Source organism: Lactuca saligna, chromosome 5 (assembly GCF_052625555.1).
Source record: "Lactuca saligna cultivar CGN05327 chromosome 5, ASM5262555v1, whole genome shotgun sequence".
Taxonomy (NCBI): Eukaryota; Viridiplantae; Streptophyta; class Magnoliopsida; order Asterales; family Asteraceae; genus Lactuca; species Lactuca saligna.
Window position 1 is genome coordinate 121,321,827 of NC_136421.1, and position 16,759 is coordinate 121,338,585.

Here is a 16,759-nt window from a genome sequence, read left to right on the forward strand (position 1 = left end):
CGGGTAATCATCCTGATGTTTCTGATCCATTCATTGAAGTTGGATCCATCAAAGGTGACTTTCCCACACATACTCATAAGAGTAAAGGAGCCATTAGGATTCGAGTCAGAAGCATTATTTGAAGACATCTAAAAGAGGGGAACAAGCTTAGTATAGATTTAAGAGAGTCCTTAATAAAACACCCAAATGTAATATTAAGGCTAGGATCCAATCACAATATGATATAACTTAGAAGAGGTATGCCGTAATCTAAGCTATACCATATTTGAAAGGTAGGTGAATGACGATTCACCAATTTCCACCACGAAAACCGAAATATTAGGTTTTATAATTGGTTCTTAGAAATTCCTAGATTCTTTGAGATTCAATGAACTTTTCAAAGCCATGTTTCAATCTCGAGAGTGCCCTCCAGGTTTTGTGACTGGGATACCGAGGATCACAAAACGAGGTGTGAAGTAACCATGCAAATCACTTGGTACCCTTAAAGTTTATCACTCAATCGATGTGCTGGTAAACCACACACGCTCCACCGATACTATAATAAACCTTAAGTCACCCTTTACCTACCTTGTTAAGTCCAAGTTAGTGTGCCGGTTAACCACACACGCTCCACCAATGACTTAGGCAAAGTGTAAAGTGTAATTTCATGGATTGGCACCTTATTCACATTTTCCTAAAGTAACTAAGATTGGGAATTTAATAAACATTTAGTTACTTTATAATATTCATCATACTGTGAATGAGAGTTTATAAGTCCTTGTCTTACCCGTTCGGCTAATGACCGTCCACCAGTCAAGCAAGCGGTGGGTGAGAGTAGACACCCATTAAGTCACCATTTTATAGGCAACAACCTTATACCCACCTTATAGACCGGCTTCGTGAATGAGGCGTACTAGCGGTAAGACGACTTTATTCTTATACATATATATATATATATATATATATATATATATATATATATATATATATATATAATTATTAAATCATCATAATATAAGTATAAGGGTTGAATTTTAACTTTTAAAATTCTAGGGGTTGGAACTTAAAGTTTTAACTTAACTTTACTTGTTCCAAAACTTGAGGGCAAGTTTTGTAACTTTCAAAACTTTTCATTTCTTGTAACTTATGAGTTTAATAGAGTAATAAAATGAAGACTCTTCATTTTTATAACTCTTGTGTTTGTTTTAATGGTTTTTAATTCAAGTGTGACTCTTGGTTTTCCATAACTTAAGGACAAGTTATGGACTCCATTAAAACACATTATGATCAAGAATTAAGCTACCACATAGGTTACAAATAATTCCTATGATCATCTAAAACATCATAAGAACAAGAACATGAATATGAACACATTCATATATCAAAAATTACACTTAAAACTTTGTAATTTTGATAACTAGTTGTTGTAAATGAATTATCAAAGGCATTACACCATCTAAAACAAGTTTTTCAAGTACCAAAAACGTTTAGGGTAATGTTTATAATTCATTTCCAACAACTAAATCGAAATTCTGAAGTCAATCGACCCTACTCGCCGAGTGCATGAACTTCACTTGCCGAGTTGGTTGAAGATGCACATGAACTCGACGAGTCCCCCCTATAGACTCGACAAGTCCATTCGCAGACAGCAAGATTTCCGATTTCTTTCAACTTTTAAGCACAAATAAGAGCAAACAAGCCTAGGCTCTGATACCACTGATGGGTTTTGAGCATTCTAACACTTCCTAAGTGTACATGGAACCCTAATAACCTTGGATCTATGTTTGTCTAATTTGTCATGCAAAGTTGAATTCCAAGGTTATATTCCTATCTAGCATACATGGGGAACAGTTTTAACATAAAGCATAGATAGAATAACTTACCTTGTTGTTGCTTGTGTTCCTTGAAACCTTATGAGCCTAGCACCTCAAGTGTGATGCCTCAAATGCTTCACACAACACCAAATGCTCTTGGAAGAACTTATGAGAGAATACTCACTTCTTCAAAATCGGCCAAGCCCTCTTGTTCCTTAGTGTAGCCGATTTTGGGTGGAGAACATGTTACTTATATAGTGTTGACACATCTAGGGTTAAACCCTAATGTGTCATGACTCTTCATTTCCATGACCCATGGGTTTGTAACTCCCATGGAGCATCCTATGGGTGGAACCCAACTTGATGGTCCATGGAGCCTTTTAGCCCACTATACAAGATATGGATGATTTACATAATCAACCCACATATTTAATTAGTTATCTTTTGATCACTTAATTAATTCTAAATTAATTCTTGATCAAACTAATCAAATAATATTATTAATATATTAGAACTTGTAATATATTAATAATCTCCAAGTGTTATTTCTCTCATTTAGTCTATCCAATTGCATGGTGCCATGTAACCCAAATGGACCATGCTGGGTCGGGTCAAGTACATACCAGAAATAGTTATGGACTTAGACACCTTATCCAACAAAAACTACCAATACATTACATAAGAAAGTTTTACAGTTGTTTCAAAAGTAAAGTTTGTATAGTTGTGATACATAATATATATAGACAAAATGAACAGGTCATCATGTACTCCATCTTCTGATCAAAAGAAATCTTCGGGTACCTGTTCTAACACTGACCTGAGAACACAAGCGATTTGAAAATCAGCATAAAGCTGGTGAGTTCATAAGCGGTTTTTATTTGTGAAAATGTTTCGAGTTTCCTTTCTGTTGCTGAAATGTTATGAACACCAAGAAAATCCCGTATTTTCTTAAAATTTGGTTATTGTTTCACAAATGTAAAGTATAGTAAGTTTGTACACTGAAAACATGTCTACTCATATGAAAATGTATAGTTGGTTATCTGACTTGTTAAACTGTTCTGTTTACTTATCATGTATTACCAGGAAAGTCCCATACTTTCCTTATTGTATGTTACAAATTGTAAAAGATGTAGTGTTATCCAGTTTGTTACTCTTTCTAGTTATGTAGTGTTACCCAGGAAAGCCCCATGCTTTCCTGCATGTTGGTTTCAAATGTAAACGATGTTAAAGATGAAAAAGATGTAATTGTAATTGGTATCCATGTTTTTCCCCAGGAAAGTCCCGTACTTTCCTGAATGTTAGTTACAGTATGTGAAAGATGTGAAAGATGTAAAAGATGTAAAAGATGTATAAAGTAGTTCACTATTATTGTAAGTAAATCTCTTTTATCCTAATTGCGAGTTCCATAACCATACAATAGACTAAAACCTATGGCAATAAGTAGTCCACATGTGGCAATAAGTCGTCCACGTACTTATGACTTTCGTCACCCTTGAACCATTTCGGTTCGGCTGTAGCTAGCAGCCAGGTGTGGGGTAGTCAGCCCCGTATAGATCTATACACTCAAGTCACGCTCTCTAAATACCAGAGATTCTGGTTATGGGTGTAGTCCTCCACTCGCGTATCTCGGTGGAGTGTTCTCCGAGGACGTGTCTCCAATCATACAGGAATAACAAGTTTACTAGTAATAATATGATAGTCCTCCACTCGTGTATGTGTGTGGAGTGTTACCGAGGACAAAACAGTGTACAGGTATTATGTTCAAATGTTTTAATGTCATGCTTTTAACTGATAAAATGTGGAAAGCCATTTGTGAAGTATATGTAAAACATACTAGTTTAAAGACCTATTTCACAAATATATGTTACGTGATCTGTATGTTCAATCTGTTATCAGTTGTAGTAATCAGTTATAAAAGCATATGAAATATGAAAGACACATTTGAAAACATGTTTTGAGTACAAGAATTTCCTTGTACTTTGCTTGTGTTCCCCCCTGAAAACAGTGAAAACAGTGAAAAAGGGTAGGGGTATGAACTCACCGGACTCGGAAACGTGTCGGTTTTGAATGCTAGACGTTGGTTCGAGGTTTGATTACTCGCGATGTCCCTATGTAAAATGAAATAATGTCCACATATATACAATTAGGGATACATTCACTAATCATATGGAACATTACACTCCAATGAGGTTAAACACCTCAAAACGAGCGTTTGGAGTGACCCGGGTGACATCTTCGGACTTGTGATGGTACTAGGGACTTGGGACTTGAGTTTACTCCCCAAGAGTAAACATTTTAAGGAGTTTACAACTATTTAACACACACACATACATGAGTTTACGGCCGTAAACTCATGTGGGTGTGGTTTTGATGGTTTTAGGGCTCATGTGGGTGTGGTTTTGATGGACATGGGGATTGCTAGAATGGATTATCTAAAATGCCTTGGAACACTTGGAATGAATTTACATCATTTAAAACATGAGTTTACGGCCACACTCATAGAGTTTACGGCCGTAAACTCACCCTTGGCTAAGAATGGTAATTTGAACTATATAGGACAATCACATGTGATTCTAACTAATTTTCTAAGCGTTGTTATGAATTTAGGTTACCATTAGCCACACTTATAGGAGTTTATGGCCTAGGTTGGGCTCTTTGTCCGTAAACTCACTTATGTAGGGTATATGTTGTGTTTAAGGTCTCCAAATCATTTTTAGATGAATCTAGGATTTAACACAAGGCCATTGGTTTAGTTTGAAAGCATTTTGACATGTTTTAAGGCATTAAATCACCCTTTTAGAGGAGTTTACGGCCCAAGAGTATGTCTTGGCCGTAAACTTACTTTTATTAATCAAAAATCATGTTTAAAGTGTTCCAAGTCTAGATTACCAAGCCCTAATATCATATCTAAGTCCCAACTATGATTTGGAAGGGTTAATTGGCTCATAAACCCTTTGAATATGAGTTTACGGCCCAAGAATGTGTCTTGGCCGTAAACTCACTTTTGTCCCTCAAAGTCAGTGTTTTACATGTTATAAGTCTTTTCCATTAAGCCATTAAGTCATATCTAATGTCTAACATTGCTTAGGAGGGGATTTTAGGGCTTAAAAACCCTTGATATATGAGTTTACGGCCCATGAAGGTTCTATGGTCGTAAACTCATGAATGTAGTCCTAAATCATGCTTTGAACTCGAATTTGAAGGCTAAGAAGGTTACAATACAAGCTAGGGGAAGTACCTTAGAGATTTGAAGCCTTAAATTTGAGTTTTGATCCCTTAAACTTGGATGAGGAGAGAGGTTGGTAGTGTTTAATGGTAAATTGACCAAAGGCTTCAAATGGAGTCTTAAACACACTTATATAGTGTTTAAGTTTTGGACACGGTGGAATTCTACCCGATACCGACGTTAGACGAGGCTTTTGGTCGTACCCGATTGAGTTACCGTAACCCGATACGGTAATTTCTAGAAATATTCTGATCACTAAAGTTGGGTGTTAAAATGATTTCTAAATGTATTAAGACACCCATTAATTCATTTTAAATGTGTACCATATAATGACTTAATTAAACGGAAGATCGGAAATCGAAATTGGAAACGACGATTGGTTGCGCGAATCGTACTACGAAAGAGTTACAATAAATGATACAGAAATTTTGGGTTGTTACAGAGAGAGAGAGAGAGAGAGAGAGAGAGAGAGAGAGAGAGAGAGATGTAGGATCAGGTAGGAACTAAAAAAATGGTAGGAACCATGAGTACAACCTTTTAGCCTTAAGATTAAAAAAATAAATAGTCAGGATTTTATTTTATTTATCGTCAAAATCTCGAGAGATGATATGGCATTTTCGTAATTAACTACGAGATTTTACTAATATCCGAGGAAGGTTAATTTTTTGAGGGTACGAGTGACAAATGCAAAAGGATTAAAAGAAAAAAAAGAGGAAAATTCAGCCTTGTGGCCCAGGACGAGTGTCCACCTCTTATTGGTTGGTGGGTTTGTTTACACCAACTTGGTTTTTCACACATAATTGTTTTTTGAAAAAAAAATTCTGAAATAATCAAAGTTTAATTTGCTGCAGATTACATGCACGACTTACATTTGCAGTAGCTTGTGGAGTGGTAAGACTTAGCTAATTTTGTACAAGAACTCATAGCAACTTGTAACGCCCGTGTTTCTAGGCTTGCCATTTTTAGCAATGTAATAGTCTAGGTTAACCTTTGTAACTCAACTTGAAATAATAAGAATGTATTATTTGTGAATTATGTGAATTATGTGATTTATGTGTTTATTTTCTTGATTTTTATAATTTAATGAATTAAGAATAAAATAAGCATATAAATTAAAGTGTGAGATACGCCCGATATCTTTGCATAAAGTTGTAGTGGTTGAAACAAGGATTCCGGAGATATAAGGAATGCCATAATCCGAGTTATAACGAAGAAGTTATGACCTGTCGAAGTTTCGAGACAGAACCGGTGCGACGCCGAGTGACGTAAAATATGAATTTAAGATAGAGCGATATTTAGCCCGAAGCAAGATCCGAAGCCCTGAGAATCCCGAAGAGCGTTATTCCCGAGCCGAAACGCTGCCCGCGAGGAGCCCGGTTTTGTGAAGATCTTCCAGATCTACGGAGAAACACCTCTTCTGCAAGCCGTAGTGCTGCCCGATCATCTTCTGATCAAGTGAGTGTGTAGTTACTTTCATTCCAACACAATATTATGAAGTATTTTATATAAAATACGTGCTATGTGTATATATTTTGTTGTTATATATGTGAATGTATACTCACTCTCTTCTATCTTATAGATCTGATTATTTCTATATGAAATACGTGTTATGTGTGTGTGCCTCATCTGTTATGTGAAAAATGTTTTGATTGAGCATGCTATACAGGTTTTGAAACTACATATAAAAATGTATATTTTATCTACTAATATGTTGGGTAGAATATGGGTAGATAGTTGGTGTGTAATAAACAGATGAGAGGCCTCGATGTTGTTTTGATCCAGTCATCTAGCGGAATTTAGATGACGACCACGGACTTTTCTAGACAGTCCAGTGGAACGTTAGCAGGCTCATAACCTGTAGGTGTTAATGAACTTGGGTGTTCATTCGCTGTATTCCATCCCCCCATGGTTGCCTTATTTGATTATATTGCTGAGGAATCCCCAAAGCATGTGTAGTCGCCCCGATGAAATATTCTTAGACTAGGTCCCTTGTGTTAGTTATTTTAGGGACATAAAGTGAGAATAACAGGAATGGGTAACTGGGTTATTGTTGGTTGATAATAATTAATTTAATTATTTATTTTGGGTTGAAAACCCTATATGCTCACCAGGCTCCCAAGCTTGACCCACTCAGTTGATTTATTTTACAGGAAGTGGCGCAAGAGCTTAAGATGGGCAAACATCGAGTTGTTTTGTTTACAAGTCTGTATATGTATATATTTGTTGAAAGACTTGTAATGCTATCGTTTATGCTTTATGATCTGCATCGGAACATGACATCCCGACTTTTGATTATGAAATGAAATCATATTTCTTTATGAAATGTTTTGATAAATATCTATTTTATCATGTTTTGTTTTTGGGAACAAATTCCGCATCTCTTTTAAAATTAAAAGGATTTACTCTGAAAATTATTTTAAAAAGCATAAATGAAATCGGTCTTCTCGGGCCGAGATTTTGGGGATGTCACACAACTGATTTTTGAAGCAAATTGTCGATACTTCCATTTTAATTCTATGAGATTTATCTTATTTCTTAATAGTTATTAGAAGTAAAATTTATTGATTTTCAATCAACTCTCTTAACATTTTTTCTTCTTATTTCAATATGTTTCACGTTTAGGGATGGGTTATGGGTATCGAGACTACCAGGAAGGGTGAAGGTTTATAAATCATTGGAAATTTATTCAATCTTTTATTGTTACATGTTATGTACCTTGTTTTCATTAATTCAAGTGATTGATGGTAATAAACTTTCACGTTTGTGCTTTTGATTATGAATCTTTTGGAAAAGAGTTAGAAAGTATGTTGTTGTTTTAGTATAAAATGTGAGTACATTGTTGTTATGTGTAAAAGATTAAGTACGTTGCATAAATTTATTAAAAGAGAAGATTTATTTTCTTTAAGAGGTGATGATGTGTAAAACATAAAGTATGTTGTCTATATTATGTGCAAAAGATAAAATATGTTGCTTATATGAATTGATGATTTTTTTTTTTTTTTGCTGTTCATGTAGATGCATTTATTAAAGTGACTAATGGTGATAAAGTATATGAACTTGAGTCTGTTGGTAATGTTGCATTTGTACACATGATGGATTGAAAATTAGAGATGACAACTTCTTGTAATGATTTATCAATTGTTGTCGTAAACATACTATATATATATGAATATGAATGATAAATTTTTTTATTAATTTAATTTGTTTATCAGAGTAACGCACATTATATTAATTGGGAAATATTTGGAATATAAATGATTTTATGTTGTTCAAAAAACAAAACAGGTGTTATTAAATGTCAACAATAGTCACAACTACCTGTTATGTGTTTTTAGAACTAAATAATAGTCAGGAAAAATGAGAAAGCCTGTGAGTAAAAGAAGTTTATGGTCTTGATTCTATATATTAATTGTCACTAAAAGTAAACAATAGCCATGACTTACAAAAAAACATGTGATTGATAGTAGTTTATGGTCACATTTTAATATATCTGCGTGTCACTAAAGTTCAACAATAATCATAACAAACTAAAAGATGTGTGAATAATAGTAGTTCATGGTCATGGTTTAACATATTACATGTCACTAAAAGTCAACAATAGTAATGAGAAACAAAAAAACGTGACTAAAAGTAGTTTATGGTCACACTTTAATCTATCAGGTGTCACTAAAATTTAACAATAGTCATGAAAACATAACAACTTGTGATGGAAAGTAGATTATGGTGACATTTATCGAAAAATAATTGAAAAAACTACAAAAAATAGTACACTATGGTCATGGTTTTCACCTATGGTAACAGTTTTTTGTCGGTTATATTTACCAAAATTAAACATCACCACAACTTACTTTTAATGATGCGACCTTTCCTTTCATATTGAATGAAAAAAATGCCATAATATGTCGTTTCTCAATATAGTTATAAGATTTATCACATTTTCTTTTACGCCTTGAGAGTCTAGATATTGCCATATATATATATATATATATATATATATATATATATATATATATATATATATATATATATATATATATATATATATATATATATATATATATATATATATATATTTATTGAGAACGTAATTAAGTACTCAACTTAATTAAATGAGAGTTCCCATATAATGTTGAAATCATTTATTTCAATTTTATTCTGAAATAATTAAGTTTTTTTATTAATATAAAACAATTAAATTGAATGAATTCATTTCTAAAATATATCAATATACTGTCTTTTTTGGTATCAAATGAAATTCAAGTAATGTTATAGCTAAATCACTTCATTTTTTACGCATATCAAGAAATTTCATTTTTATTCCACACTTCTGTTGTATTTATTAATTAATATCTAATTTTAGTTATCTAACACAAATTAATGGTTTGTACAACATAAATATGGCAATGGATTTTTATTCATTGACAAATCAATTCAAGGAGTTATACTCATAAAAGAATATGCCAAAGCTAAATGCATATGTTTACAAAGTTATATATATAATTAATTATATTTGAATTAAATTATTTACATTTATATTAATAATGTTATGTTTATAAATTATCAAAATCATGTCAAAAATATGATATTTTATTCTTACATGACTATAAATAATTTGTCTCTCTATATATTTGGAATAACCAAAGGGCTTCTAGCCCAACGGTATCCGATATTGCCCTGCCTTCTTGAGGTCAAAGGTTCAAATCCTATTGTGTATGTTGGAATAATTCAGTAGTAGTTTAATATTAATATTTTCCATTTCAAAAAAAAAATATTTGGAATAAACATATTAATACAATTGTAATCACAAATGAATAGAATATACTTTTTGTTCCTTCCGACATCACAAATGAATATATTATATTTTTTGCTCCTTGGGACGGATATAGTGTTAACCAATACGACCATAAAGAATAGAGATAGTGATCCGGTGTAACGAGCAGTAGTGATGCATAAAAAAAATTCAAAGAACCTTTTCAATTGATCAATTTCTACAAAATAACAATAACATTGATTTTCCGCTTGTTCAATTGTGTACACACAATTACTATAATGCCAAAATAAACTTATTATGTTATAATCATAGACAAATAGGTTAAGATCTTCCCCACTTTTGGTTGTACATTAATAGAAAGCGCACGTCATGACAATACTCGCATCATTATTATGTTTTCTAGACATCCGCTTGACTCTATGATATATTTATGATATTTTGACTCAATGGATGTTTATGTTTCTTTGGAAAAAAAAATTGTTGTTTAGATTGTATTTTTCTAAAAAAAATTAGTTGAAAATTTTAGAAAGTTAAAAGTTGGTATCAGATCCTCGTGTTGAGGGATTCAGATGAAAAAAAGTGTGTGTCTAAACTCAAACTAAGTCATGAAGGATTTTTATAGAAAATCTATAAATAACAAATCTCCCTAATCCTAAAAAGGTGTGGAATTTTGCATGAAAACTCAGAGACAATTTTTGAAGAGTAGAACCCTTCTGGAACAATCATTGAAGCTAGAAATCTCAAGAATCAAAGAATGGAAAAAATTGACCATCAATTGGTTTTTCTAGTTATCATGTTTAACATCTCTTTGATTGTTTCTCTCATTTTTCACTTGAAGATTATATGCAAATCCCATATGCTTTTGACTATATGTAGTAGTAACCCGTATTAATTGGCACATTTAATTATTATTTGGATTTTATATGTAGTAGTAACCCGTATTAATTGGCACATTGAATTATTAATTGGCACATTTAATTATTAATTGGCTTATTTATTATGTTTTCTTTATAGTAGATCCTTATGTGTTGAAGCTTAGATTTTATAACCTATTATTGACTATATTATATTTTAGGGGACCAATCTAATTGAGCTGACTTGACACATAATGGTTGATTTCATAACTAGTGACAGACGAAATCCTAGGTTTTCGTGATGAATTGATGAACTTGAATATGTAAGATTTTATTAGATGACCATTTTGTGCATTAATTAATTGTCATGACCAGTGAACATAATTATAGATCGAATCTTGCATTATATGAATTTAATGCTAATATATTATTTGGATATTTGATTACATGACCGTTGTATTAGTTGTCCTTATAGTCAACATGGTTAGTCGACTTGGACTAATATAGCTAATAGATATCGGAATTGGGAGATAACAAATTACATCAATTAGATTTATGAGAAACAACCATAACTAAAGGGGTGAATCAAATCTATGTGAAAATACTTTAAATATATTGTTTTTAATCCACTCTCTTAATTTCATTTATTTCGTTTAACATAATCACCGTATTTTACTTTATTTGTTTTAGTAGAACTAATATTAAATATTTTGAATTAAATCATACTCATTCCATACGAGCTCGACATTTTGTCTTACCTCAACTATAATATCATATCATTAGGTAATGACCATAGTCTATTACCTCAACTATAGTACTATATCATTAGGTAATAGACCTTAGTCTTATTACCAATAGGGGTGCATACAAGCAAAGCTACTAGTGAGTTACATGGGGTCGGCTCTTTGAAAGTTCAAGTCGAAACCGATTTTAAACGAGTCCGAGCTGCTCTCGAGCTTAATATTAAGACTGGTTATTGATTGAGCTCGAGCTCAAGGCTATATCACTAAGCTTGATTTGGATTGCGAGCCTAAGCGATCCTATATATAATATAATTTATTATTATTTTTAATATTAAAATAAAAAACACATTTAGGGATCTAGGGTATTAGTAAACATGCTTCTTAACAAGCTCAAACAAAATTTAAGTTTATTTAAGCATGTTAGACAAAAAACAAGTAGATCTTGTGTAATTCCTTATGAGCTTGAGCCAAGCTCAATACACTAAAGCTCGAATCGAGACAAGCTCGAGTTTGAGCCCCTTATAACGTAAAAAATCCTGGTTCGAGCCTAGTCGGGCTCGAGGTTAGATCGGGTTGTTGCACCTCTAGTCAAAATCATTTTATAAATTTAAAATTCAATATAATTTAAACATGAAGAATGAAGTTCAAGAAAGGCAATACGATTGACGTTTTGGGCAAGGAACTGCGTTTTGAAGAATTTTACTTCCTTGCGAAAAAAATTCTTCTACAAAAAAGCCGGTCTTCATTGTGTAGTATTAGATTCTTCTCCGTAAGGATGGTGTGAAGACTTTAAGAGAGTATGTCAAAATCAATCAAACTTTACTACTACTTCCTTAATTTTTGAGAAATGATTTTTTTTGTATCAAATATTGTTTATGTTGGCCACAAAGAAAGCTAATGGGTGGGAAAGATTATCAAAAAAAGTGAAACATATTTGATGTATTTATAGCATCCACAAGACGAGATTTTGTTTAATATGAATGAACTAATTATTGATCAATATTAGGTTGTTGGTGTTTGGGTTTATGCAAATATATATATATATATATATATATATATATATATATATATATATATATATATATATATATATTAATATGAATTTAGTACTAATATATTATTTGGATAGTTAATTACATGACCATTGTGTTAGTTGTCCTTATAGTTATCATGGTTAATTAATTAAACCAAATAACTAATTGATATTGGAATTGGTAGATAACAAATTAAATCAATTATACTTATGAGAAATCAAGCACAATTAGCGCGGGGGGGGGGGGGGGGGGGGGTTGGGGGTTGAATGAAGTCTAAGTGAAAGTAGTTTAAATATATTGTTTTAGTCCAATTTGTTAATTTCATTTATTTCGTATTAGGTAGTTTTAAAAAAATTGCCCTATTTTATTTCATTTGGTTTGGAAAAACTAATGTTTAAGTACCATGAGTTAAATCATACTCGTTCCCCAAGAGTTTATGATTTCGTTTCACCTCAACTATAGTACTATTTCATTGGTTAATAGCCCTTAGTCCTATCAACATTAGGGATGAAAGTGAGCCAAGCTACTCATGACCTACATGGGATTGGCTTGTTGAAAGCTCAACTTGATATCAGTTTTAAGCAAGCTTGAGCTAATCTTGATCTTAATATTAAGCTCATTGATTAAATGAGCTTGAGCTCGAGCGTATAACAATAAGCTTGATTAGGCTCAGAAGACTAAGCGAGCCTATATTTAATATAATTCTTTTATTAATTTTAATATTATAATAAAAAAACATATTTAGGGATTTAGGGTATTGGTAAAAGTGTTGCTTAACAAGTTTGAAGCTAACATAAGTTTATTAAGGCATGTTAGACAAAAAATGAGCCGAGCTTCTACAATTCTTTACGAGATTGAGCTGAACTCGGTACAATAAATCTCAAATTGAGTCAACCTCCGATTCAAGCTCCATATAACTTAAATGATCGTTGGCTGAGCGTGGTCGGGCTTGGGTGAGCTCAGCTCCTTTACACCCATGGTTAACAACCTTTTATAAATTTAAAACTGAATATAATTTACACATGCGTAATGAACTTCAAGAAAGGCAATTGGCTTAATGTTTTGGGCAAGGAATTTGGTTTTAATGAATTTTACTCACTCGGCGAGTCAGGTCGCGTGTCAAGTGGCCTACTCGGCGAGTCCCAAGGATAGACTTGGCGAGTAGGTGCTGTATGGAAAAAACCCTAATTTTCGGGGTTGAGCCCTATATAAAGAGCATTATACCCCTCCACAGCCTCCCTTATTCCCCCCTTGAGTTCCAGAAACCCTAAATTCGTAGAGAGTTCATTTGTGGAGCAAATTAGAGCTTGGAGAGGTGTTGTTTGAAGAGATCTTGAAGGAGAAGTGGCTTGGATCAAAGGGCTTTGCTTGGATTCGAGTTTGGTTGCTATTGAGGCACCTTTTGGAGGTAACACTTTCGTTCTTGGGCTGTATCTTCCTAGTTTCTCATTTTGGGGTTGTGTGGGGTTTGGTTGTGTGGCATTTTGATGTTGGAGGATGGATCTGAGGTTGCTACCTCAGATCTGGAGTGGAGAAGACCTTAAGAGCATTAAAGCCCCTGTTCTTGTGTTGTTAATGAAGCTACCATGTCCCAAACCTTGGTTTTAAGGTGAATATGGCTTAGATCTCGTTAGATTCACGTAAAGTTTGCCACTTTACGTGATGGATGGATTGTAGGAGGTTGGATCTATGTTTTGGATCAATTGCATGGCCTGAGATGCTTCTGTATGGATTCAGACCGGTGGTACTCGACGAGTCACATGGGTGGACTCGACGAGTTGCTTGAAGATGGCCTGGAACTCGACGAGTTGGAAGAACAACTCGGCGAGTAGGTTGAAGATGGCCTTGGACTCGACGAGTCCATTTGGACTCAGCGAGTCTTGTCGAGGAAGTCCCAATATTTTTGGTTGAGTCGATGAATCGGTGAGTCAAGGGATGACTCGATGAGTTGGGTGCGAGTGGACTCAGAGTTGTTGGGCTCGACGAGTCTTGGGGTGACTCGGCGAGTTGGATCGCTGATTGAAGGAAGTTCTGAGCATATGGACTCGGCGAGTCATCGGGTTGACTCGGCGAGTAGGGTCAGTCGGGGGTTGACTTTAACTTGTCCATGGTTGACCAGTTGTCTTCCAGGGGTATTTTGGTAATTAAGGGTATTTATTGAGTTGTATGTTTTGATGTTCAGTGGAGGAGTTCGTGTCAGAGTTCGGAGCAGCGGGATCTTATCTTTTCAGCCGACAGTTTCGAGGTGAGTTATCCTCACTATATCAACAGGGTCTAAGGCACCAAGGACGGCCCTTTATTGTATTGAGATTCGGTTATGGCTATTATGTTATTGTTTGATGTGTCTGTATCCTGGTAGCTAGGATGGTACATGCTAGGAGGCCTTGCTAAGGTCAGTTTTCCCGATATACAGTGTGATGCTATGCTAGTGACCGGTTAGGTCGGTAACCCGGTTAGGGTAATGATATGCTATGTGATCTGCTTGCTCGGTTTGTTGACTATGACTGTTATATGAATGTATGTTTTGTGCACATGGTTGTTTGGACTGGAGATGGGTTGAGGCGGGTCCTGCTTTGTGCTGTAGGCCAAGATACCCAGGGCGGACCGGTTGTTCCGAAGGCCCAGCGAGCAGTCCAGATAGGCTGTAGGCCCCGCGAGGGCGGACCAGACGTGTCGAGGTTCGGAGAGTGGACTAGGCCGACTGAAGGCCCGATACGGGCGGACCAGTCACACTGTAAACTCAGAGAGTGGACCAGGTGGGTTGAAAGCCCGATGCGGGCGGACCAACCCCACTGTAGACTCGAAGGACATGACTAGACTTGGAGGATGGATCCGATGGATTGAAGGCCCGATACGGCGGACCAGTCACACAGTAGACCCGATATGCATGGCTGATCTATGTTCTGTTATGTTATGTATGTTTTGTATGTTTTGGACCGGAAGGTCGCAGCCTGGGAGGGTGTATGCGTGGTTGGTATTTTGGGGGTATCTCACTAAGCTTTCGGGCTTACAGTTGTGGTTTAATGTTTTTCAGGTTCTTCAGGAGACCGTGGCAAGGCGAAGGCGCGATCGTACCGCTCCTCATGACTTTGTAGCAATGTGATTCTGGGAATACTCTAATAATTTGTATTGAAAACCTTTTTGTAAACATTTTAATGAAAATCGGGTTGTTTTGAAAAATTTAAATTTGGTTGTATTTTTCGGATGTTACAAACAAAACCCATCATACCATTTTGCACTGATTTTTCCTTGTATGTCACCATGTTTCTTTATACAGTTATGGGTCGTATTGAACTGCTGCAATGACAATTGGCAAAAGGTATTTTACTATTTCACTCTTTCATATTAACTTTTGTAATCAACATGTGTATTAAATTTTAATATTTTACACAGGTATGGGTTGTATTCAACCCTGGATTATTGGAAAAAGGTATTTTACTATATTTGTATTAAATTTTAATATTTTATAACATAGATTTATGATGCTTGAAGGCATTCTGAATACTAATGTGTGATGATGAAAATAGGTATCATGTGGACAAAAAAGCATAACAATAAGTAGAAACAAGAAGGTGTTCCTTAACAACAATGTAGTATTAGGTTATATAGTTAGGGAAAACCTCTTAATAACAATGTACAATCGGATCCCCTTAATACCAATGTATTACTATTTTTTGACATGATGCAATGGATTCTATTTTTTGTATATGATATTTTATTTTCTATTATAAAACATTATATACAAATTTAATTTGAAAATAAGTAAATCTATAAATAATATTTTTTTAAACATTTAAAATTATGATACGCAAAAATGTGTGTCATCTTCATTTATGACATGGCCTTTCTTGACCGGGGCTTTCTTGATACGCATTGCGTATCAATAACACGCGCGTCGTAAGGTTACGACACGCGAATGCTTGTCGTCTTCCTTTATGACAAGGCCTTCGTTGATACTTATTGCATGTCGTGAACGCGCGTCGTAATTGCGCGTCATAAATGAGCGTCATATATACGTGTCGTCTATAGACGACGTCTAAAAGCGTGTCGTCTCTCTTTATGACATGGCCTTCCTTAACGTGCATTTGCGCGTTGTCTGAGCCTTTTATGATGCGCAATGAGCGTCGTAAATGGCTATTTTTCTAGTAGTGAAAATTGGAAATCCTAACCTTAGCCCAAATCTAAAATCACTAAACATATAAAGCTGCAATTTAATTCCTAGCTATGATGTTCTCTAATGAGAAAAAAAAACGAAGAGAGTCGATCATCAGGCAAGAAAATGGCAAACCTTCAAAGTTTAGCTTTCTCTAACATCGGATTGAAGCTATGAGTGTTGGA